This window comes from Nicotiana sylvestris, chromosome 5 (assembly GCF_000393655.2).
Source record: "Nicotiana sylvestris chromosome 5, ASM39365v2, whole genome shotgun sequence".
NCBI classification, from domain to species: domain Eukaryota; kingdom Viridiplantae; phylum Streptophyta; class Magnoliopsida; order Solanales; family Solanaceae; genus Nicotiana; species Nicotiana sylvestris.
In genome coordinates, this window is record NC_091061.1 from 149,335,590 (window position 1) to 149,362,373 (window position 26,784).

At 39.1% G+C, this 26,784-nt stretch overlaps 1 long non-coding RNA gene and 1 pseudogene across 1 annotated transcript; one reads left to right on the forward strand and one right to left on the reverse strand.

Moving 5' to 3' along the window:
* On the reverse strand, nucleotides 1–8,163 carry LOC104235376 (G-type lectin S-receptor-like serine/threonine-protein kinase LECRK3; annotated as a pseudogene).
* A 1,187-nt stretch (nucleotides 8,164–9,350) lies between these two features.
* LOC138891129 (uncharacterized) lies at nucleotides 9,351–11,680 on the forward strand. The gene is made up of 2 exons (XR_011407444.1): nucleotides 9,351–9,428; nucleotides 11,154–11,680. It is a non-coding gene; the product is annotated as an uncharacterized lncRNA (long non-coding RNA).
* Nucleotides 11,681–26,784: the final 15,104 nt, after the last annotated feature.

Below are 26,784 nucleotides of genomic sequence, written 5' to 3' on the forward strand. Positions count from 1 at the left end.
TAAAACTATATGGTACTTAGAAAAGAAGTAGGGCTAGGGGGCACTGGAATTTCTACTGTCCCTTCTAGCATCAGTAGAACTTTCTTCATTGAAGGGCGAAGTGATGGTTCGTCTTGAATGCACCAGATGCTTATTTTCACCATTCTCTCGAATTGTCTTCTCTCAACCTCCTCGTCCCCGACCAGTTTTCCTAGCTCTCCTGCCTCAAAGCAGCTGTAAACCCAGTACTCAAGAATCAATTCATCTTCAGCAAGGCTCCAATCGACACACTTCTGCCGATAGATCAATTCTAATAGAACGATAACAAAACTGTAAACATCTGCTTTCACTGTCACTGGCAGTTGTCGGTGCCATTCTGGTGCGACATAGCCTCTGGTCCCTCTTACCCCTGTGTAGGTTCTTGTTTGATCTTCCTTTAAGAGCTTGGCCATTCCAAAGTCAGATATTTTAGCACAAAAATGATCATCCATGAGTATGTTCTGAGGCTTTATATCACAATGGATGATTTGTGTGTCACACTCATCATGCAAATATAGGAGGCCCTTGCAATATCTCGAGCGATGCCACACCTTTCCTCCCACGTGGGATGTTTTTGTGGTGTAAAAAGTATGTCTGAGAGTGACCCATTGCTCATGTACTCATACACCAGAAGCCTTCTTGATCCATCTAGGCAGTAACCAAGGAGGCGGACTAGATTTCGATGATGTGTTCTTCCAATGATTTTCATTTCAGTTTGGAACTCTTTTTCCCTTTCTACCAATTCTTTGTCTAGTCTCTTAACAGCTACCACTTTCTGGTCTTCTGCCAAAATCCCTTTAAATACTGTCCCAAATGCTCCTCTTCCTAACTCTTCTGTGAAACCACTGGTTGCCTTCTCTAGTTCTGCATATGAAAATGCTCGTGGAGCAACTTCGTCACATAACTGAACACTTCTACTCTCCTGAATTTTCCTGTAAGTCCAGACATGATTCCTGTGAATGAGGTATCCGGAGATGCCCAACTGATAAGTTCAGCTGCTGCCAACTACCAATTCTAGAAGCCCACCATTGTTGAAGCCACCAACCCATTCTAGAAGCCACCATTGTTGAAGCCTCCATTGTTGAATGAAGAATTCAACCACCAACCACCTTCTTTAAGGCTATAAATAGAGCCTTATGTTTTACACAGAAAGATCAATCCAGAGAGATTGAAATACAATCCAGGAAGAGATTGTGAGAACAAAAAGAGAGTTTGGTGAGGTTTTTGTAGAGAGAAATTCTTGGTGTAAATTCTCTATAATTCTATTCTTGTGAAATAGAGTTGTTTTTCCTCCCAAATAATCTTCATATTGATCCGAGAATCACAACAAGTGGTATCAGAGCCTTCGATTCTGTGTTCATCGAGAAATATCGGAACACTGAAAATTTCAACCCGGATTTACGTTTTTTCGAAAACGTGATCTTCGGTGTGTTTTGATCATTTCATTAGATTCCTTGCGTCGATACGAATTCAACGCAATTTTCCGGAGGCCAAACAAAGCTAAAACGAAGAAGTTATGGCAATTTTTTTTCTTCTGCCCAAGGAAGAAGATGATGAATAGTAACTGCCCAGTCAGCGCCACATCATCATCCAGTCAGCGCCACATCATCATCCAGTCAGCGCCACGTCAGCATCCAGTCAGCGCCACGTCAGCATCCAGTCAGCGCCACATCAGCATCCAGTCATCATAAAATTTTTAGAAATTTATGAAATAATCCCTGAAGTTACTGAAATTATAAATCCGCCCCACAAGTTCAGTATATTTTCGATTTAACCCCAAAAGTTTGGTGTAAATTTTGAAAATTTTCTGGAGGCCCTATTTTGACCCAAGAAGAGTCAATCCTACCATTTTCACCATTCCGGACGTGTTGGTGAGTTCCGTTTGGTGAGATTCTGCTCCAAAATTTTGACCAAGCCATTTTAAAGACATAATGGAAGAGTCATCATCATCTGGAGCTATGATAAAGCTTACTGCCACAAATTACACATTGTGGAGACCTCGGATGGAAGATCTCCTCAGTTGTAAAGATTTGTTTGATCCCATAGAAGCAAAGGGTAGGAACCCCGATTCCACCAAAGAAGCAGAGTGGAAGAAATTAAACAGAAAAACTATCGGTCAAATTCGACAATGGATTGACGATAGCGTTTTTCATCATGTTGCACAAGAGACAGATGCGTATGCCCTCTGGGTGAAGTTAGAAGGGATGTATCAAGCCAAGACCGCTAGGAATAAAGCCTTGTTGATGAGGCGTTTGGTAAATTTGAAGTTAAAGCACGGAACTTCAATTGCCGAGCATACCAGTGAGTTTCAGAGCTTGATAAATCAATTATCGTCTGTTGACATGCCGCTCGGGGATGAGATGCAAGCCCTACTACTTCTTAGTTCTCTTCCTGATAGTTGGGAGACGCTGGTAGTCTCTCTCAGTAATTCAGCTCCTAGTGGAAATCTGACCATGTCTATGGTTAAAGATGCCTTATTTAATGAAGAAGCCAGAAGAAAGGACATCGATCATGGTGAGTCGCATGCCCTTATTACAGAAAGAGGGAGACAACAAGAAAGAAGTCAAGATAAGAGGAGAGGCAGAAGCAAGAGTAGGGGAAAATCCACGGATGGTAGGAAGTCATCATATGCGTGCTACCACTGTGGAATAAAGGGCCATTTAAAGAAGAACTGCAGAAAATTGCATAAGGAGAAGGAGCAGTTGAAGCAAAAGGATGGAGATGCATTAGTCACTACCCACGGAGAGGTAGCCATTTGTTCCATCCAAGAAGAGACATTCCTTCACATCTCAAGTCAAGAAGAAAACGAATGGGTGGTAGATACTGCAGCATCATACCATGCCACATCCCGAAAAGATTTCTTCACAACATATAAAGCAGGAGACTTTGGAGTAGTGAAGATGGGGAACACTTCTTCCTGTGAGATAGTTGGAATTGGTGATATCAAAATACAAATATATATCGAGAGTACAATGATATTGAAGGATGTCCGTCACGTGCCAGATCTTCGTCTAAACCTAATATCAGGAATAGCTCTTGACAAACAGGGCTATGAAAGTTATTTCGGAAAAGGCACATGGAAATTGCTGAAAGGGGTTATGATTCTCGCTCGAGGACGTATTTATGGCAACTTATATAAATCTCATGTGAAGGTATGTTCAGACAGCCTCAATGTTATGGAAAAAGAGGCATCTCAAAACCTGTGGCACCAGAGACTCGGTCACATGGGTGAAAAGGGGATATCAATTCTAACGAAAAAGCAGCTTATCAGAATGGACAAGAATGCTGCTTTAGACCCTTGTAATCATTGCTTATTCGGAAAGCAACATAGAGTCTCTTTTACATTTTCTTCAACCAGAAAATCAGAGTTACTCAGTCTGGTACACTCTGATATTTGTGGTCCCATGGAGGAGAAGTCACTTGGCGGCAATAGGTATTTTCTGACTTTCATTGATGATGCTTCTCGAAAGGTGTGGGTGTACTTCTTAAAGACAAAGGACCAGGCTTTTGATTATTTCAAGATATTTCATGCCATGGTAGAGCGTGAAACGGGAAAGAAATTAAAATGCCTTCGCTCAGATAATGGAGGCGAGTATACTTCCAAGGAGTTCGATTCCTATTGCAAGAGACAAGGGATTCGACATGAAAAGACGGTCCCACGCACCCCACAACACAATGGAGTAGCCGAGAGAATGAACCGGACAATTATGGAAAGAGTCAGAAGTATGATCAGTATGGCAAAGCTGCCTAAGCCATTCTGGGGAGAAGCTGTTCGCGCCGCTTGCTACCTAATCAACCGGTCACCATCAGCCCCGTTGAATTTTGAGGTTCCAGAGAAAATATGGTCGGGTAAGAATCCCTCATATTCTCACTTAAGGGTATTCGGTTGTTTAGCACATGCACATGTATCCAAGGAGCTCAGGAAGAAGCTTGATGGTAGAACTATACCATGTATCTTCATAGGCTATGGAGATGAAGAATTTGGGTATAGATTATGGGATCCAATACAGAAGACGGTGATCAGAAGTAGGGATGTTGTATTCCACGAAAACCAGACAATTGAAGACATTGAAAAGCCCACAATGTCTTATGAAAGAGGTTCCAGTGCCCAAAAAGTTGGTCCAGATCCACTACCATTGCAGTTTGACACAAATAGCATGGGGGAGCATGAAGCAGTACCAGAAGCAGAACAGGAGGATGTTTGGCAGGGGGAGGCACAAACCCCTCAGGAAACTACAGAACCATCACAGGGGAACGATGATGGTACACATCCTGAAGCTAATAATCAACAACCTCGTCGATCTGAACGAGGTCAGATTCCATCAACTCGATACCCAGAAACCGAGTATATTCTACTTTCTGAAGATGGAGAACCAGAGAGTTTCCATGAAGCTATATCTCATACGGATAAAGAAAAATGGCTGCAAGCAATGACCGAAGAGATGAACTCTTTACAGAAAAACAACACTTATGAGATTGTGAAACTTCCACAAGGAAAGAAGGTACTGAAGAGTAAATGGGTATTCAAGCTGAAGAAAGATGGCAGCGGAAAGGTGGTGAAGCACAAAGCCCGGTTAGTAGTCAAAGGATTCCTACAGAAAAAGGGAATTGACTTTGATGAAATATTTTCACCAGTTGTAAAATTGACTTCAATCCGCATCATCCTTGGATTGGTAGCCAGTTTGAATTTGGAGCTTGAACAAATGGATGTCAAGACAGCATTTCTTCATGGTGATCTAAATGAAGAAATCTATATGGAGCAGCCGGAAGGTTTTGAGGTTTCAGGAAAAGAAAACCTCGTCTATAAGCTTACGAAAAGTTTATATGGCCTAAAGCAAGCACCGAGGCAGTGGTACAAAAGGTTTGACTCATTTATGGTAAGTCAAGGATATAAAAGGACTGCTGCAGATCAGTGTGTTTACATTCAGAGATTTTCGGATGGCAATTTTGTTGTACTTCTACTTTATGTAGACGACATGTTGATCGTCGGACAAGATGCAACAAAAATTAGACAGTTGAAGAAAGAACTCTCTAAGTCCTTTGAAATGAAAGACTTAGGTCCAGCTCAACATATTTTGGGATTGCAGATAACTCGAGATAGGAGAAACAAGAAGTTATGGCTATCTCAAGAAAATTACATTGAACGGGTGATCAAACGGTTCAATATGAGTAATGCCAAACCGGTAGGTGTCCCTTTGGCAAATCACTTCAAGTTGAGCAAGAGTTTGTGCCCCTCATCCAAGAAAGAGATTGAGGAGATGTCTACAATTCCATATTCTTCAGCAGTTGGAAGCCTGATGTATGCCATGGTTTGCACGAGGCCAGATATCGCACATGCGGTAGGTGTGATAAGTCATTTTCTTTCTAACCCTGGAAAGAAACATTGGGAGGCAGTTAAGTGGATTTTCAGGTATCTTAAAGGTACTTCAAAATCAAGTCTGTGCTTTGGGGAGCTGATCCAGTCTTGGAAGGCTATACAGATTCAGATATGGCCGGAGATCCTGATGGAAGAAAATCAACCTCAGGATATGTTTATACTTTTGCAGGGGGAGCTGTGTCATGGCAGTCAAGATTGCAGAAGTGTGTTGCACTATCCACAACTGAAGCAGAGTATATTGCTGTAGCGGAAGCTGGAAAAGAAATGTTGTGGCTAAAGCGGTTTCTCCAAGAACTAGGGATAAATCAAACAGAGTATAAGATACATTGTGATAGTCAAAGTGCAATTGATTTAAGCAAAAACTCAATGTATCATTCTCGGACAAAGCACATCGACATTCGCTATCACTGGATACGCGAGGTGATGAATCAACAACTGTTGAAACTAGTGAAGATCCATACGAAGGAGAATCCAGCAGACATGTTAACAAAGGTGGTCACTCAAGAAAAGTTAGAGCTGTGCAGAGACATAGTTGGAATAACTTTCAAATAGTAGCTGCGTTGGAATGCAGCTGAAGGGGGAGAATTGATAAGTTCAGCTGCTGCCAACTACCAATTCTAGAAGTCCACCATTGTTGAAGCCACCAACCCATTCTAGAAGCCACCATTGTTGAAGCCTCCATTGTTGAATGAAGAATTCAACCACCAACCACCTTCTTTAAGGCTATAAATAGAGCCTTATGTTTTACACAGAAAGATCAATCCAGAGAGATTGAAATACAATCCAGGAAGAGATTGTGAGAACAAAAAGAGAGTTTGGTGAGGTTTTTGTAGAGAGAAATTCTTGGTGTAAATTCTCTATAATTCTATTCTTGTGAAATAGAGTTGTTTTTCCTCCCAAATAATCTTCATATTGATCCGAGAATCACAACACCAACACCAAGAAAGCAAAAGCAGCCCATGTAATGCCGGCAATTAGGATGTCCATCCTTAGCTTTTCTCCTTTTGTTTCTTCAATCTGGTTAAACAACCCTTCGTCTGCAAACACATTAATGCGCACCTTGACCAATGCTAGATTAGAATCAGTCATGTCTCTTCTTCCATATCTCAGTGGCAGCCCCTGCTTTCTACACTCTGTATCTTTGAATAGAGCCGTCTCACAACTACAATCCTGTAAACAGGCTTGTACACAATCTTCTTTTGTTGTTGTGACCAAAGTAGCATAAGAGATATCTTCCCATCTTGTGTTCTTAACTGTTATCATGTCATAGTATTTAGAAGTCTTCTCCTTTAACCGACAGGTTTCTGCAGGGAAATTTCTTTCACAGCCTGCGGTCCAATTGCCTGGATTTACAAAATCAAATCCTGGAAGACACGAACAGTTAACTTGATCATCTATATTGATACAATAACCGTTAAGCCCACAAAGGCCTTTTGGATCACATCTATCATATGTTGATGACCATATTGCAGAGCTGTTCTGTTGGCTCAGAGAATGTGAATAAACTCGAAGAATACCGTCAACATCAATTTTCATCAAATAGATGGTCCTTTCTCTAGGATGGCCTCCCTTGGTTAGATTTTCGAGACCTCCATCGGAATTGTTTAAGTAGAGGTAGCTATCATCGCCAAGATTCAGTGTAACATTATTCCCTATTCCATTGATGTGTTTTTCGAAGTAAGCATATGGGGCAGTGTCTGGTGTCTGGACAGGGTACTGAACGAGGTACCCATCCCTTTGCATTTTGAGACGGAAAATCCCAAACGAGTCATCTTCTTCCGAGGCACTGGAGAACAGCTCTTGTCCAGCAGAGAGATGCTGACCAGGTAAAATGGTGTTTGTCGGGTTGTCAAAACTTTGCCATATGATATTGTGATCAGAATTATAGAGCACAAAGTTACCAGTGTCCAGCATGGAAGCTGAAGCAATGGATTGAGAGGGATTTATGACAGTGATTTCTTGGCCTACTTGTACAATGAGCCTTCCATCAGTAGTTAAGAGCAAGACAGCGCTGCTTGGGACAGCAGGACTGTCTATGTTTGCTGTCCACACAGCTGTCTTCTTAGACATGCCGATGATGGAGATTCCAACAGCATAGCCATTGGTTTGTTCATAAAACCCAAAGGCAAAACGCCTTGAGGGTGAAAACCATGACGAATTGGCATTAGGTGTTAGAGAAGAACCAGGAGTTATATTGAAGTTTCTTTGTTGTGCTACTGCTACTGCATGAAATGCAGATAGGAATAATAACCATAGCAAAACAGCCATTGATTTTAGCTTTTCTTCTCTTTCTTTTCCTCTGATTTATCACAAAATTGCATTGCTATTATGTTCAGTTTATAGTTGGAAGAATCCAAAGACTTCAGCTACTCTAGGTCAAGTCAATGTTCTCTAATTAAGAAAGCTGGTCACTAATTTCTTAAAAGAAAAGTAATATAGGAGACTTGGAAATTATTGAGTCTTGTCGATTCTGAGAAAATACCGCGTATAAGTCTATAAATGACATTGTCCTTATTGAGTCCTGTCAATGTCATTTTAAGGGTAAATACGCATGACCACCTTGAATCGTGAATGTCAGGTGAAATGTTTTACAAGTCTTTAGTCAAGCAATAATACTTTTAAATTGTGGTATTTGTAGGGCCTGGTTGTGCCTTGTGCTTCTACTGGATTGGCAAGCTAAAGTCATTTTGTTAGTGACATATTTGATGGCCAGAACCCCTATTCCCGATAAGCTCAATAAAAATTACTTATGACAGTTTAAACCTCATTTAGTATTCATTGTTTGATACACCTCAATGAAGCAGATATAAGAGTTTAATTTCTGTATAGTAACAGTGTCAGGTCATCTAAAAGGATTTAGACCAACTCGACTCGTTCCTTATCATGCTTGTGGTTGAAGACAATTGTGTATTCAAGTGTGAATGGGTATGTGGATTTTCCTTATACTGAGTTTAAGAGTTTGTTACTTTAGTTGTTTATACTGCCGCATCTTTTTTAATGTTCGATACCTTGACTCCTTTGTTTCAAAAACTATCTACCATTTCTGTTCTGAATGGTTAAGGTAAAATGTGAATCTCGAGATTGGAAAGTTGCATTTTCTCTATCATTTCTGAGTATTGCATCATATTTTCTGAATGGGTATGTTAAATTCTTTGTTCCCAAAAAAGGGCGAAAAGGCCAACTTTAAGAAAAAACCAAAAATTTGATTTGAGATGGACAGAGTAAATCCATTGTTGAAACTCATATGCATTCTTCAACATATGTAACTTTGGTCTTTGGAGCAGTTTTTATTTTAACTGAAGTTATCTAATCTATTTGTGGCGAAGACTTCTGAAGTCTTATAAATGTGAAATCTTTATTCAAAATGAAGACCAAGCAGGATCTCCACGGAGGGGGTTCAAAAAAATATTTTTGTGGCTAGTGAGAATTGAACTCATGACCTTATGTAGATTTTGAACCCCCTTGACCATTAAACTACACTTTTGGATTGTGTTAAGGGTGTTCAAAACTTAATATATAGAGATAAAAAATAAATTTTACCTTATATATACAGTGTAATTTTTCGGCGAAGGGTGTTCGGGTGAACACCCTTGCGCCCCCTAAATCCGCCCCTGTATCTAACTAGGACCACCAAGAATGGCAATTTTTGAAAGGTGCAGTGAATGTAAGATGCAGCTTTTGCAGAAGTATTTACAACAACAACAAACCCACTGTAATTTCATAAATGGGGTATGGGAAGCATAGTATGTATGCAAATGTAAAAAAAATTGGCTTACATTATTAAATATTTTATTTATATTTGAATATCAGGGTTTAACAATAGTTCATAAACGTGAGCCCAATTATAAATGTGATAATTGGTTATCGGGCCGTGCACTTGTGTTTGGTGGGTCTAGTACGGCGGTGAGTATAGGCTCAACCCGTAAGGCCTGTAATGGGAGGGCCCATTGTCCCATTGACGCTGCCATATTGGAGAAAGGGTATTAGAAAGGAAGACCTAGGCCTTCGTCAATCCGTGATACAGCTCAAATAGGTACACAACCATTTTTGCTAATCTTGATTTATTTTGTTTCTTAATATCATATTTGATCTTGGGTTATAATTTGTCAATATTCTCACATGTGGTATCAGAAACCTAGAGAGCATGATTTAGGATCAAAATACCTTGATTAATAAGGTTTTATATTTGTAAATAAATCCGAAATTAGTTGCTGTAATTTCTTGATGAAATTTTTGAAATTTCGAATTAGATGTTAGGGCTTTTATTCCTCTCATTTATAGCTTCGATTCGATATATGGTTCATTAAATTACTCTTAAAATTGAGGAAGGAATTAAGATTTTACAAAACTAGGGTTTCATATTTCAAAACGAAGTGATTTTCGATTTCGAACCATTAAATCTGCTCTTTGATTCGATTCAAAGGTTCTTGTGAGTTCCCTGAATGTTTCTAAACATTTTTGTTGCTTTTAATTGATTTTTACGTCACAAAAAATCTAGTTTAAGAGTTAGGGTTCTTGGATTCTTTGAAAGCTTGAATCCGAATTTTTGTACCTCAATTGTATGGAATTTGTTATGTGTTTAGACAATTTTTTGTTATAAACATGTTTAGAAACATCTTAAGAGCAATATCTATGAAATTAATTGAATCGAAGCTATTAAAAGTGAGAAAAGTTAAACTGGGTTTACAAAAACGAGTTGAAAAAACCTAATTTTCCGCAAAAACCTGCAAGAGGTTGAAGAAGCTGAAATTTTAGCTTTTCAGTGACGCCCACTCTCGGACAGAGGCGTGTTGGGGGCGCGTGGGCCCCCTTAGCTCCAATTTTGGGGAAATACTTACCGTAGAATCCAAACATTTATAATGATTTTCTGGTATTTTTTCATAATATTTTGGAATTCGGGAAGTATTTCTTTTAGATTTATTACTTCTGAGAATTAAAAAAATTACAGTAAATAATTTTGGCCGTCAAAATTTCTTAATTACTGGAAATTATTGAAAATTATTCTAAAAACATTGGTATGCTTCACTCTCCTTTTATATCATTAGATTAATTATTCTCCTATTTTCGAGTATATTAAGCTCACTTTAATATTGCAATAAGAGAATATAATTTCAAAAATTGAATTGTTGTTCAATGTAGCAACTTGATATGGCACACACAATCGTTGCATAAAGGCAATATTATTATACACATATAATCCTATTAATTAATAAAATTACCAGCCCAAAGGAGGGTGATTTTATGAATTAAATTTTATGAAAAAGTTGCATTTTTCCAACATTTCTGAGTATTGCATCATATTTTTCTGAATGGGTAAGTTAAGTTCTCTTTTCCCAGAAAAGGAAGAAAAAGTCAAGTGTTAGAAAGACAAATCAAAAAATTGGTTTTAGATGGACAGAGTAACTCCATTGTTAAAACTCATAAGCGTTCTTCTACATATGTAACTTTGGTCTTTGGAATAGTTTTTATTTTCAAATTAAGTTATCTTATTTGTGGTGAAGACTTCTGAAGTCTTATAAATGTGAAATCTTTATTCAAAATGAAGACCTGAGCTACTTTAGACCAAGTCGAGGTATGTCAATTAAGAGACTCTTCATTAGTTAAGTCTACCAATGTTGTTGTCCTCTTGAGCCCTGATAATAGGCTAGATTTATGTAATTTGGTGACTGTTTATGTCCCAGCTTGATTATGTTTCACCGTTATAATATAGTTAAATGATGATGAATTGGGTTCTAATTGTGAATTTCACATGTTGCAGGAGTGAGTAGCAGGTATGAGGACTTAAAATTGTGATTGGAGCTAAATTGAAGCAAGAAAAGCCCCTAGGAGCTGAGTACGTGGGAAGATGAGAGAAAGAAAAGATGAAATGAAGACCTGGACTAGCGCGACCGCGCTAGCCCAGAAAGTCGAGGCAGAATGATAGGCCATATGCGCGGTTATTAGCGCGGCCACTAGCGCAACCGCGCTAGCCCAGTTCCGGAGAATTAAACTTCAGGGGTAAACTTGGAAGTTAGGGGGTAAATCCACTTAACTTATAGAAGGTCCAGCTCGCCCAAGGAAGGATTATCAAGGTTTTCATAGCTTAGTTCAAGGCAAGGAGAGGCAAGAGGCAAGGAGGATAATTCAACATCGAGTTCTTCCTTTTGTTTTTACTATTTGTGATGAATTTGAATATTGTTATGATGAACACTAGTATGAGTAGCTAAATATTTAGTCTAAGGTTTTGATGGAACCTATTGAAGGATGAACTTCTTGTTATGTTAATATAGTTTGCCCAGTTTAATCTCTATTTGTTCAACTATGTTCTTGTTGTAGTTAATTGATAGGATCCTCAATTAGCTGTGCCTATTTAGTGTGCATGACTCGAGAGAGAGTGCATATTTAGATAATTGTTGAACAACATCACTCCCAAAGTATATGAGGGATCAATAACTGAGGGTTTAAAGGCGAGAATAGGGATGACGAAGCTTTGGGTGCAATCTAAAGTGAGCTGTAATAAACAAAGCCAGCTAGCGTAACTCGGAAGAGTGCGTCTAGTAAATTATCGTGACTACTCGGGAGAGATTTACGGTAATAAGAGTGCTCATGATTGATAGAGACGATTAGGCAAATCTATGTGAAGCATAACTGGAAGGGATTTCATCAATAGGGGAAATCATAACTTTAGAACCTTCTCTTAATTGTTTACAACTTAATCATAGTTAGTTTTCAGTTGCTTATTTACATTCATTCTCAGTTAGTAGAAACATCCTCAATTGTTATTCAGAACGTTTGGAAAGTTGATTCTGTAAAATTTAGTAAGTCTAATGATAATAATTGATAGGTTAATTCCTTGTGAGTTCGACTCTGGGCTAAATACTCAGATTATATTTGCAACGTCTGCGTGTCCTTTTTATAAGGCATAGTTGGGCGCGATCAATTTTGGCACCGTTGCCGGGGAATTAACGGTGTTATCAATTACAATTGAAAGAAGTACAAAAATTCTCATTGTAGTCAGTTTTCTCTATACCCAATCTATACATTGAACTTTTAATGTTTGTTGACTTGGTTGTACAGGTGCATGCCTAGAAACTCATCGAGAACTGGTGAAGTATTTGAAGCATTATTAGATCCCGAGAAAGTTTTCAAGGCCTTGAATCGGGCCAACCGGAAAAACAAACAACAACAACAAATAATTGAACAATTCGAACCAGACATGGGGGATCACATAGTAGACCCAGTTGCGCCGATAGCGCCAGTGGCACCTCTTGTGCCAGAGGCTACGCTATATGACTAGGCACAACCCAAGCAGAGAACTTGGCCACATCGATTTTAATCCCGCAGATACAGGCTGAGTCGTTTCAAATCACGAACATCATGTTGCACTTGTTGAAAAAAAATGGACTATTTTCGGGGTCACAAATCGAAGATCCTTAACAACACCTGAAGAACTTCCTGTCAATATGCAAAACTTAGAGGCAGCCCAACGTAACTCAGGAGGCAATCAAACTATTATTGTTTCCATTCTCAGTGACAGAAGCTGCCCAGACCTGGCTAAACTCACTCACCATCAATTCCATAACAACTTGGAAGGAGTTAGTCAAGCAATTTGTGAACAAGTTTCATCCACCCAACAAGCCTGCCCAACAAATTGATGAAATCTTGAGTTTCAAACAGAGACCAATGGATACACTACAAGAAACATGGGAACGATTCAAAGGGATGTTGGTTATATGTCTGCACCACGGGATTCCAGATCAGATGTTGGGGCATCGATTTTACATGGATTTGGCAGATGGCGTGAAGGGTAATGTTGATGCTTCAATTGGTGGAGCATTTTTGAGCAAAACATGGAGAGAAAACCAAAGTCTGCTTGATAAAATGGCACAAAATTTGGGATGGACAACCAGGAATGCAACTATCACTCCAGCGATTCACTCAATGACCTTAGATCCATCCAATACTCTTGCTAAAAATATGGCCACCTTAATAATACAGATGAGTATACTCACCAAAAAGGTGGAAGAGTCGGGGCAGAAGCAGCAGGTACACATTGTTGATACTACCAAAGGGGACTTATGCACATCTTGCATTAGTCAGCCAATTGTAACCAGTGGAATGCAGAACATGATCATCATCACTACCCTTAGGACATGAATTATGTGTCTAATTATGGAGGCCAGAGACAGGGTGGTCAGAATTGGGGCCAACAAAATCAGCCATACAGGCCAGTCTAGCCACAGTTTAACAATGGAAACATGGGAGGTATGAGACCTCCTAATAATATGGCACCTTATCCAAGGCCATAGGGATATAATAATCAAAATTAGCAGCAGGGGTATCCTCCTCCTCAACAGCAGCATGGTGGACGACAGGAAGATGGGTTTGCTAGACTTGAGGCAATGATGCAGCAGGTTATTGGGTCAAATGCAAAAAGCAGTGAAAGATTAGATACACATGATTCAGCTATTAAGAATATTGAAGTGCAGATGAGCCAGATTTCAATATCTTTGAATAATCGTCCCTCATGGGACATTACCTGCAGACAGTCAAATAAATCCAAAAGATCAAGGCCCAAAGTAGCTGATGGCAGTGAGCCTACGGAATGGTAGAGATTTAGACGTGGAGCAAGAGAGAGCTCGAGAAAGCAGACAGGCCGAGACACTTGTACCAGTTCCCATTGAGCTAGATGATTTAACGAAACTGATAGAGGTGACAGTACAGCCTGCCCAGGAAGAACCTAACACCCAGAATGAAGCTGAGAGAGAAGCTGAAACAGCTCGGGAACCGGTAGTTGAGGTGGTTTCTGACAAATAAAGTACCCAAATCATTGGGAAAAAGAGACATCTAGCACCATTCCCACAGAGGCTGGCCAAGTACCAAAAAAAGGAACAATACAAGAAATTCTTGGAGATGCTGAAACAAATCTAGGTAAATATTCGATTGATTGATGCCTTAAAGGAGATACCTGGTTATGCAAAAATGATGAAGGACTTGATGTCCTGAAAATTCGATTTCCAAGATTTGGCCATAGTGACTCTTACTCAGACCTATAGTGCAGTGGTGACTAGACCAATTGCTGAGAAGCTGTCTGACCCGGGGAGTTTCACAATTCCCTGCACCATTGGTAATTTTGCTTTTGCCAAAGTGCATTACGATCTAGGGGCCAACATAAATCTTATTCCCCTGGTGATTTATAAGAGGCTGGGGATTGAAAGAGCTAGACCCACTTCTATGTTGTTGCAGGCTGACAGGACCGTAAAAGACCTTCTGGTATCTTGGATGATGTGTTGATTCAGGTAGGGAAATTTGTGTTCCCTGCAGATTTTGTGATCCTAGATTGCAAGGTGGATGAAGAAATTCCCATAATTTTGGGAAGGCCATTCTTGTCCACTGGGAGAGCTCTCATTGATTGTGAGACAGGGGAGCTCAAAATGAGATTGAATGATGAAGATATAACATTCAATGTGCAAAAATCTATGAGGCGACCAAGTGAATTCGCCAATTGCTCTCTTATTGATGTCGTGGATGTAATCGTAGAAACTGATGGTGAAATGCTGACTATTGAGGACCCTCTTGCTGCATGTCTGATGAATTTAGATGAGGTGAATAGAGAAGAACTGGCAGAATGGGTGTTGGCATTAGAGGGCAGAGGGTTCTGGGATAGAACTCTTGAATTTGAGCCCTTGTACTTAGAAAATAGAGAGACTCCTCCAGCCAAACAATCCATTGAAGAACAACCAAAGCTGGAATTGAAGCCACTGCCCGCCCATCTCAGGTATGAGTTCCTTGGACCTAACTCCACATTACCTGTTATTATATCATCTAGTTTGTTAGATGTGTAGGTACAACAACTCTTGCAGGTACTCAAGGAGTGTAAGACTGCCATTGGGTGGACCATGGCAGACATTAAGGGGATCAGTCCCGCCTATTGTATGCATAAAATTTTGCTGGAAGAGGGACACAAACCTTCCAGGGAACACCAAAGAAAGTTGAACCCCAACATGAAGGAAGTGGTGAAGAAAGAAGTGATAAAATGGTTAGATGCGGGAATCATTTTCCCAATCTCTTACAGCAGCTGGGTTAGCCCGGTGCAATGTGTGCTTAAGAAGGATGGCATGACGGTGATCAAAAATGACAACAATGAATTGATCTCAACACGAACCGTCACAGGCTGGAGAATCTGCATGGACTACAGAAAGTTAAATCTAGCCACCTGGAAAGACCACTTCCCACTTCCCTTCATTGATCAGATGCTAGACAGATTGGCAGGGAGGTCACACTTCTGTTTTCTGGATGAGTACTCAAGGTACAATCAAATCTTAATTGCACCAGAAAACAGAGAGAAGACCTCATTCACTTGCCCATATGGCATTTATGCTTTTCCGATGATGCCCTTTGGCCTATGCAATGCACCCGCCACATTCCAAAGGTGCATGATGGCCATATTCACTGACATGGTAGAATATATAATGGAGGTATTCATGGATGATTTCTTAGTGGTTGGAAACTCATTCGAGAAGTGCCTTAGAAACCTGAATCGTGTGCTGAAACGGTGTATTGAGACTAAGCTGGTTCTTAATTGGGAGTGCCATTTCATGGTACAAGAGGGCATAGTCTTGGGACACCGAGTATCAAGTAAAGGAATCGAGGTGGATCATGCTAAAGTAGATGTGATAGCAAAACTGCCCCCTCCAACTTCAGTCAAGGCAATCAGGAGCTTCCTCGGGCATGCCGGCTTCTACCGGAGATTTATAAGAGATTTCTCAAAAATTGCCAACCCTCTCTGTAAGTTATTAGAAAAAGATCACCCCTTCTTGTTTTCTGATGATTGTAGGGTAGCATTCGAGGAGTTGAAAAAGAGGCTAGTCACAACACCCATCATTGTTTCCCCCGACTGGGAGCAACCTTTCGAATTCGTGTGTGACGCCAGTGACTATGCAGTGGGGTTAGTGCTGGGACAGCGGAAAGACAAGCTAATGCATCCAATCTACTATGCCAGTAGAATGCTGAGTGGAGCCCAGCTGGACTACATTGTGACTAAGAAGGAGATATTGGCTGTGGTGTTTGCTTTCGACAAGTTCAGATCATACCTGATTGGCTCTAAGGTAATTGTATACACTGATCATGCAGCTCTCAGGTACTTGATTGAGAAGGAGTCTAAGTTGCGCCTGATTCGTTGGGTGCTATTACTGCAAGAGTTCAACCTCGAAATTCGTGACCATAAAGGCACAGAAAACCAAGTTGCTGACCATCTATCACGACTTGAGGGAGCTGAAAACTCAGTTGAGGTTGAGGATATTCTGGAAACCTTTCCAGACGAGCAGCTGCTCGCTACTAGCCTCGAGGAAGTTCTATGGTATGCAGACTATGCAAATTACATGGCTAGCGGTATAGCTCCCCATGACCTTTCATCTGTACAAAAGAAAAAGTTTTATCGTGATTGCCGCTTGTATTATTGGGATGAGCCTTATCTGTTTAGAATATGTGTTGACAATATGATCCGTAGTGTGTCCCCGAGATAGAACAATCTTCTGTTTTGTAGGCATGTCACGCATCGACATATGGAGGGCATTTTGGATGGGTCAGGACGACTGCGAAAGTTCTAGAGGATGGATTCCACTGGCCAACGATGTTTAAGGATGCACAACAATGAGTAAAGGGCTATAATGAATGTCAGTGAACCGGGAACATTTCTCGTCACCATGAGATGCCCATGAACCCAATTCAAGAAGTTGAAGTGTTCGATGTCTGGGGGATAGACTTCATGGGCCCTTTCGTCAGCTCCTATGGCAATAAGTACATACTTGTTGCTGTAGATTATGTGTCCAAATGGGTGGAAGCTGCTGCACTTCCCACCAATGATGCGAGAGTGGTGGTGGGATTTTCTGAAGAAGAATATATTCACCCGTTTTGGGATCCTGAGAGCTATTATTAGTGACGGAGGCACCCACTTCTATAATAGAGCCTTCGAGAAGTTGCTAGCAAAGTATGATGTGCGCCACAAGGTGGCAACCCCATATCACCCCCAGACTAGTGGACAGGTTGATGTGTCAAACAGAGAGATAAAGAGTGTGCTAACCAAGACTGTGAATGCCACAAGAACTGATTGGGCGAAAAAGCTAGATGATGCACTTTGGGCTTATAGAACTGATTTTAAAACACCAATTGGTATGTTACCATATAAGTTGGTGTGCGAGAAGACTTGCCACTTGCCGGTGGAACTTGAACATAAAGCTTGGTGGGCACTGAAATAGCTGAACCTAGAAATTGAGGCTGCGGGCACAACGAGAATCATTGAATTACATGAGTTTGACGAGTTCCACCATCTCGCTTTTGAGAGCACAAGGTTGTACAAGGAAAGAATGAAGAGGTTACACGACCAGAACATTGTTGAGCGGCATTTCAAACCCGGGTGTCACACCTCCTTTTTCCGTACCCGAGAGGGTACAAGGGAGTTTTTCCAATTAAAGGACAATCGAAACGGGATTTGTTTATTTATTTCAGAGTCGCCACTTGGGAGATTTAGGGTGTCCCAAGTCACCAATTTTAATCCCGAATCGAGGAAAAGAATGACTCCATATTACAGTCTGCGCACCAGAAATCCGGATAAGGAATTCTGTTAACCCGGGAGAAGGTGTTAGGCATTCCCGAGTTCCGTGGTTCTAGCACGGTCGCTCAACTGTCATATTTGGCTTGATTATCTGATTTAATACAAATATGAACTTATGTGCAAATTTTAACTTTTTACCGCTTTCATAATTATTATTATTATTTTTTACAAGAAATTGCAACGTTGTGAAAATGTATCTCGAACCGCGTTACAATCAATGTACCCGTGGTCGTCGACACACTTTGACTCCGTTGAGTTTTGGATTTGGGTCACATCAATGTGCACCCGAGTTTAAGAAAATTAAATTATTAAAGGCGCGCCTAAAGCGACTAGCGTATAATCTACTTTGGGTAGGGCCGTGGAATTTTGCTAAACGGTCCATCCCGAAGTCTAAGCAATATAAAGCAAATATTTACTGAGGGCCCCGCAATTTTGTATTTTTATTTGGCGAGGCTCATCTCATTCTTATTTTTAAAGATAAACCTATAGTGACTACATTTCTTCTATTAAGTTTGTCTCTAAAAATAAAAGAAAATTTCTCAATTAATTACATGCTGAAAAAAAAAATAACTTATTAGTTATTAGTTTACAGCTAATGTGAATGGAAAATTGCGATCGAGTTTGTACAAAGAAAAATTGCTTTCATTCTATATTCTATTATTCAATAATACTGGAACATGAGATTGACACACCATAATATCAAAAACAAATTAACTAGTATTTGACTAATTTAAACTAAAATTATTAGATGAAGAAGTTATACATATGCAAGCCCATTACTCATTAATTAATCGACTACATTTTTATACAAAGAAAGGAAAATTATATTCAAACACAAATCTAAACAGGAGGGATTCAACAGGAACAAAGCCTGATTAATATTTCATTTCGCTTCAAGCCGAGAGTGTACAAATGTGTACCTGGAAATGACAGTACAAGAAGAAGAAGATCAGCAAAGTAGTATGTAACACAGCAACATACAGCAGCAGAAAGCCCAACACAATAGCTTCAACACCTCAGTCCAGAAATCCCAGCAACACGGAGAAAACTAGTAAAAATGGAGAAGACAAATAGTGCGAAAATCTCTCTTTATTTTTTCTTTCTAGATTTGAACTCTCTATGGTGTTCTTCCGCTCTCAATATTTCAGAAAAATTATTTCTATCTTTTTTACTCTCTCAAAAATGAATTCTGTCCTTGTATATTCTTTGTATCCAGAGTGTATATCAAGTGTATACTGCTCTCTCCGCCCCCTCTTTTTTTCTTCTCTCTATCTAGTTTTTCCTCTTTTTTCCACCCCCTTCTTACTAAATTTTCTCTTCTATTTATAGCAAAATTTTCGAAATTTTCAGATTTGTTTTTTATTATTTTATTATTTTTTTAATTAAAAGAAATCCCACTTACAAATTGCTTTTATTTTTTTAGAAAAAGAAATCCCACCTTTATTTACTTTTATTTTTAAAATTCCAACTTTAATTACTTTATCTTATTTAAAATACCACTTTTTATTTTTTTAAAAGAGAATCTCACTTTATTTAACTTTTCTTTAAAAAACAAACCACTATCTTTTCTTTTTCTTTCAAAAATGCTACTTTCAATTACTTTAAATTTTTTAAATTTTCAGATACCTTTATATTTATTTTTTAATTCCAATCTTCTTTTACTTTTAAATTTTTTAAAAATTTCCACAAAACTTTTTATTTTTTTAAATTTTCTACATTCTTTTACTTTTTTTTAAAAAAAAGAGAGAATTTCACCTATTTTTACTTTTATATTTTTTTTATTCAATACTTCCCTTTTTCTTATTTATTATTATTTTTTTAAATCATTCCCGAAATTATTATATTTTTTTTAAAAAAATAAAAAATAAAATAAATAAAAAAATATTTTCGGATTTTTTATATATAAAAAAAACAAAAAATAAAACTATTAATAGTGATAATTCACCTTTTATTTTTTATTTTTTGGTTTTGTTTTGTGTTGGATAAAAATGAAGAAGGGGTGTTGGGTTAATGGAGCGGACCGGGTTCGACCCAGTTTGAAGTGGACCGGGTCATGGGGAAAGTTGGGCAATTATTTGGGCCTGTAGCTTGAATTTTGAAGAAGAGGCCCAATTCCGACTTTCTTTATTTTTTGCTCTCTTTTCTTCTTTTATTTTTCTAAAACTAAATTATAAAAATACTTAAACTATTATTAAGAACTAAATTAAGTTATAAAAGCGCAAATTAACTCCCAATAACAATTAACGCACAATTAAGTAATAATTAAGCATAAAATTGTATATTCGGACATTAAATGCTAAAAATGCAAACGATACCTATTTTTGTAATTTTTATTTTTTTGTAAAACAAACTTAATTACTAACAATTGTAGAATTAAATCCTACATGCAAAATGCGACATATTTTTTTATTTTTATTAATTTAACAAATAAACATGCACAGACAAACATACAAATAATTACACAAAAATACCACAAAATATCACAAAAATTGCACACCAAGAAAAATTATTTTATTTTTGAATTTTTTGGGAGTAATTCTCATATAGGGCAAAAATCACGTGCTTACAGCTGCCCCTCTTTGCCCGAAGACACGAAGGGTTTTCGTGCAAAGATAAAGCGAGCGATTTTTGCCCATCCGAGTACTCCGTGTGAAGCATTTTTTTGAAAAAGATTTGACCGAACCTTTGCTTCAAAGGTTTCCTACATATCCTAGGCTAAACAGGAATCAGGTCAATGTAGTTCGGGAAGTTTTGGTAGCTGGGACTACCGTGGGACTGCAATGTTACTGTTGTTGCATGCTATTACTACTGCTTACCGATCTCCTTGTTACACCGTGCTTAAAAGAAAACAAGAAGCTAGGCTAGACTGCAATTTGTTTTTGTTGCCTTGCTTTCTTGTCTGCTTGCATTTTTTTTCCGGTGCTTTTCTTCCGATGCTTTTCTTCCTTTAGACACATGCATTTGAGTTTTTGCTGGGACCTCTTATTGCAACCTTCTGCTTCCCAGTGTCGGGGAATTTTATTGTTTCCTGCTGGGGATTTCTATTGTAACCCTCTGTTTTATTGTCCTCTGACTTTATCCTGAAATGTATGCCTCTGTTGTATGGGCGGGCTCCCAACTTTAATACTTGAAAATTAATGTTGAATGTGTTCCTCTGTTATATGGGCGGGCTCCCAACTTCAACACTTGAAATGAAAAGACTGAAATGTATGCCTCTGTTATCTGGGCGGGCTCCCAACTTCAACGCTTGAAATATAAAGACTGAAATGTATTCCTCTGTTCTATGGGCGGGCTCCCAACTTCAACACTTGAAATGAAAAGACTGAATGTATGCCTCTGTTATCTGGGCGGGCTCCCAACTTCAACGCTTGGAATGTAAAGACTGAAATGTATGCCTCTGTTATCTGGGCGGGCTCCCAACTTCAACACTTGAAATGTAAAGACTGAAATGTATGCCTCTGTTATCTGGGCGGGCTCCCAACTTCAACAACAACTTTAAAAATGCCACTCCTTTCTTTAGGTTGGCGAGATTTCAACCAATAAATCGCCATTCTATTCTTCAGGGGGGCTCTAGACTACTTAGAATTTGAATTGTATTCCCTTATTCTCCAGGTGGGCTCCTGATTGCTAACTTTGAAATGGAATGTCTCTATTCTCCAGGCAGACTCCTGACTTTTAAAATTTAAACTGTGTGTCTCTGTTCTTCAGGCGGACTCCTGACATCAAACTTGAAAAGTATGTCTCTGTTCTCCAGGCGGACTCCTGATTGCTAAATTTGAAATTGAATATCTCTATTCTCCAGGCGGACTCCTGATTTTTGAAATTTAAACTGTATGTCTCCGTTCTTCAGGCGGACTCCTGACGTCAAACTTGAAAAGTATGTCTCTGTTCTCCAGGCGGACTCCTGATTGCTAAATTTGAAATTGAATGTCTCTATTCTCCAGGCGGACTCCTGATTTTTGAAATTTAAACTGTATGTCTCCGTTCTTCAGGCGGACTCCTGATGTCAAACTTGAAAAGTATGTCTCTGTTCTCCAGGCGGACTCCTGATTGCTAAATTTGAAATTGAATGTCTCTATTCTCCAGGCGGACTCCTGATTTTTGAAATTTAAACTGTATGTCTCCGTTCTTCAGGCGGACTCCTGATTTCAACAACAACTTAGGAGGAAATGTCTCTCCTATGGGTATAATAAACTTAGGAGGAAACGCCTCTCCTATGGGTAAGACTAAACTTAGGAGGAAATGCATCTCCTATGGGGTGAAACTAAAACAAACTTAGGAGGAAATGCATCTCCTATGGGTAAAACTAAACTTAGGAGGAAATGCGTCTCCTATGGGTAAAAGTAAACTTAGGAGGAAATGCATCTCCTATGGGTAAAAATAAACTTAGGAGGAAATGCCTCTCCTATGGGTAAAACTAAACTTAGGAGGAAATGCCTCTCCTATTGGTAAAAATAAACTTAGGAGGAAATGCATCTCCTATGGGTAAAAAAAATTTAGGAGGAAATGCATCTCCTATGGGTAAAAAAACAAACTTAGGAGGAAATGCATCTCCTATGGGTAAAAAACAAACTTAGGAGGAAATGCATCTCCTATAGGTAAAAAACAAACTTAGGAGGAAATGCATCTCCTAGGGGTAAAACTAAAACTTAGGAGGAAATGCATCTCCTATGGGTAAAACTAAAACTTTAGGAGGAAATGCATCTCCTATGGGTAAAACAAACTTAGGAGGAAATGCATCTCCTATGCGTGAACCATTTCCTTCTTCCTGAATTATTTACCTACCTGTGTTGTCTTCCCTCAAAACTGCTGGGGATTATTTTGATGGGGATGACTCTTCCTTTTCTTCCTTACCCACTCTGGGTTGCCCGAAACTCTGTCGAGGATGCTTCTGCATCTCGATGAACCACTGGGGATAACACTGCTGAGGATAACTCTACTGAGTAAATATGTTATCTTTCTTCTTCCAAAATTACTTCCTTTTAAGTAGGATGTTTCATTCCTCTGCAAACTACTTCCCTTTTTTCTTTTTCTTTTTTCTCTTTCTTTTTCTTTTTTTTCTTTTTTTTTTCTTTTTACATAGCTTCTTCCTTCGAAGACTACCTCCCTTACGTCTCGTTTTGCCTTTCCCCGAAAGGAACCGCTGAGGATACCGATTTTCACTAAACTTTTGTTGGACTCCTCGAGACTGTTGGGGAATAATACTGTTGGGGAATTATTTACTTACCTGTTGGGGAGTAAAATGTTATCAGCTGGGGATAACGCTGTTGAGGATAACACTACTGAGGGATTCTGATTCCTTCAGAACTAGTTTTTCACTCTTCGGAAGGCTGTTGTGAAAGATGCTGGCCTCTTGCTTTTTCTGAGCTCAAGTTTCATCCCTTTGCTGGGGAACAACTTCCTCCATTGAAACTTATTATGTTTGGGGCAACACTGGTTCTAAGACCACTTCCCTTGAGACTGGCGTTATCTTTATTCTTCCCTGAATGGGTACCTGACTTCCAGAAAATTTTCTAAATGAAAGGAAAATTTTCTGCCCCAGTTTGACAATATCCCTTGTGGCATGCATTTTTGTCATCAATGCCATTTCCTTTACCTGTTTCAAATCAAACAAAATTTGTTAGTTTAAAACGTGGTGGTTGGTTGTGATACTCCTGCTGGGATGGTTTTCCCTTTCTCCTTCCTTGCTCTGTATTCCACAACTTGTGAGGATGACATTATTTGCTGGGGATAATCCCTTTCTGTTGGGGATATCCCTCTTCTTTTGTGACATAGCCTGGAAACTTGCACTTCACCGATCTTTTAGTATCGTATGAATTTCCCAAATCATGCTCACTGCTCTCCTTGCTTTGTCCACGGGCCTTGGTCTTGAGGTTTAACAACCTTTGATTTCGGCTGGGATATCCCTCTTGACACTCGTCAATCCTTTTGACAATTCCCTTTTGCTGGGGATATCTTTCTTGACACTGGTCTTGCGCTTGTTCCTTGCTGACTATACCACTTGGATATACTAGCCAGATCTCATCTTGCATAATTGGAAGACTGATGGCCTATTTTGAAATCATTTCCCATTGGTTCTGACCAAACAGACTCTACTGGGGAATTTTCTATGAAAGGAAAAGATAAAAGGGAACAGAATAAAAGACAAATGAAAAAGATGACTCTGTAACAAAAGAAACTATAAATAAAAACCTATCAAACGCAGACACCGACTCTAATGGTCATGACATGCATATGTGGCCTATCCTCCGTCGTCAATCGTCTTTCAAGACCTTCAATTGGCAATTCCTCATCTGATTCTCAATCTTATTCGACTTGTAGTGCCCGAAGGGTTTTCACTATCAAGTCTCTCTCATTTTGGTTTTTCTCTCAGCTTTCATCGCCTTATGGTGTCAGTGAAGATTTTCACCCATAAGACTCTCCCATTTGTATCACTTTCCAGCTGAGGATTTGGAGTGTTGCCGGTATGACTCTCTCTGCTGGAGATTAGAGTCCTTTCTGTTGTGGAACAGAATGTTATGTTCGCCGGTAAGACTCTCATTTGTCTGACTTGGCATTTTTTGCAGACTGGTCAGAAGGTCTTTCTTTGGACCGTAATGTGGGTTTTGGATAGGCTAGAAAGAAAGGGTATTAAAGGCTCAAAATGCATCGATTTTGGGTTATTAATTACAACCTTCGGAACTAGATTTATTTACGACAAACGCAACCTTTGCCCCAGTTTCATGTTGGGGGATATCTTAATTGATTTTTTTTATTGTTCAAAACCATGACCGAGCCGTGAAGCGCCTACGTATCCTCTTTGAGGAATCAGGTCAAACGTAGTTCCCAATTCCTCTTTTTTCATTTGACTTTCTTTTTTTTTTTTTGTTAGCATTGTTCCTCTTCTTCTTTTTTTCTTTTTTTTTGTTTTTTGTTGATTTTTTTTCTTTACCTTCCAGGCTCGTATTTCCTAGTCGTTGCTATTGATTCCGAACGGGGGGTATGGAGGAAATAAATAAGGCTCAAAAGGGGTAACGAAGGATAAAGTGTTTAGGTAGCAGAACAAAATGCCTTTGTCATTCCAGTCTTCAAAACATGCCAAGTGCAAACAACACAATTGAACATAGATTTGTAGCCTCTCCCGATGGTGCTGGACTTGACAATTATATTCACACATTTTATTTTTCCTTTGTCATTTCTAAAGCACCGTTGGGCGACACTCTTACTCTCGTTATCATGAAAGGTGAATCTTGCTTTTAACGGTTTTCTTTGTGTTTTACTTGCCCCAGTTCCACATGACTCGGGATCCAAATAATCTCAAACCGTTCTTATTTCCTTTAAATGCTTTGATCACCTTCCCAGGGTTTATGATTAACTTTTAAGATTAGGCCCAAACTGTGTGCGCATGTCATGTCCCTAGAATCGGCATTGAACCAATATGATAAAAGGACTAAACAAAAAGATGACTGGAAATAATAAAAGATCGGCTTTTGTATTAGACTGCCGACGAAATGGTTTGAATAATAAAACAAACAAAACAACCAGAATAAAATCCTAACACAGCCTCGACAAAACTTAAACAAACTTATATGACAAAATGGAAAGATAGGAAGGTTTGACACAAGAAAATATTCGGATTACAACCCTAAGAATAATCCGGACAACAGAAATGACAACAAAATAAGCCACCACCAGCTTCTCTTTTGCTAACCAAGGAACGGAGCGTCCTCCCATTTTATCAAAATTGGCATCTTAGCCACTGAGCTTCGCATCAGTATTGCCTAGACCATTACCAGCTTCAATATCATCAACCTCCGTCAACAAGTTCCCAATAGGATTCGAGTGCTTTTGTTATCAGGCCTGATCCCCGCAGAGTGTGTATCATGAGATGCAAGTAAAGGATTCTGGGTGTCATTGTCCGGCTTACCACAAACCAACCACCTTAACTTTCTTTGCGAAACAAAACAGGTTAGAATGGACTCAGTCGGTCCTCATTATTAACAACATCTTTTTTTTCTTTTTTTTCATCTTTTTTTTTCTTTTCTCTTTTTCAATTTTTTTTTTTTTTGTTGTGGTCGAATCTTATGGAGATTTCCTACGTATCATGACCTCGCATGAATCAGACCTTGCGTAGTTCGGACCAATAAAAGATAAACAAGACTAAACATTTTTTCTTTCAATTTTCATATCAAAACCAAACTGGGTTTCAAAGGTTTGAAGATGACCTACAAACTGGAAAATCAAACAACCCACATATCTTAATCAAAAGATTTACAAACTCCAAAAACAAATGGCTAGCTTCCTTTCTCCGTTTGACGAATGCAACTGAATGGTTATTTTTGCAAAACGTGGCCCCTTCAAAATTCCACATGAATTTTGAGGCCGGGGAGGATTATTTTATGACACTTTACAAACTTGTCCATTCTTTTACGAAAATAGCCTTTCGACAACTGAAAGATACTCTAAGGCTATTTCGGCAAGAACGGTTTAAGAAGCGGCCGAAGCTGGCTCGACTTATTTTTTACAAAAATCCAAACGGTATTCACCTGACCGCTGACTCTTTGTTTTTTTTTCAAACAATAATAAAAACCTGGTGTTGCAAACACGACCCTTCAGCGCCTCGAGGACGAAGATTTTTAAGGCTGTGAGGGTCAGCTGGACCAAATCTTAAAAAATGACCCGAAGGTGGCTATTTATGCAAAGTCAGCCTTCCGGCGTCCCTTTCGGGAACATTCGGCTATTTATGACAAAACAGCATCACCTGACTTATTTATGACTCTTTTTATCGTTTTTCAATTAGAAAACTCAATATTGCAAG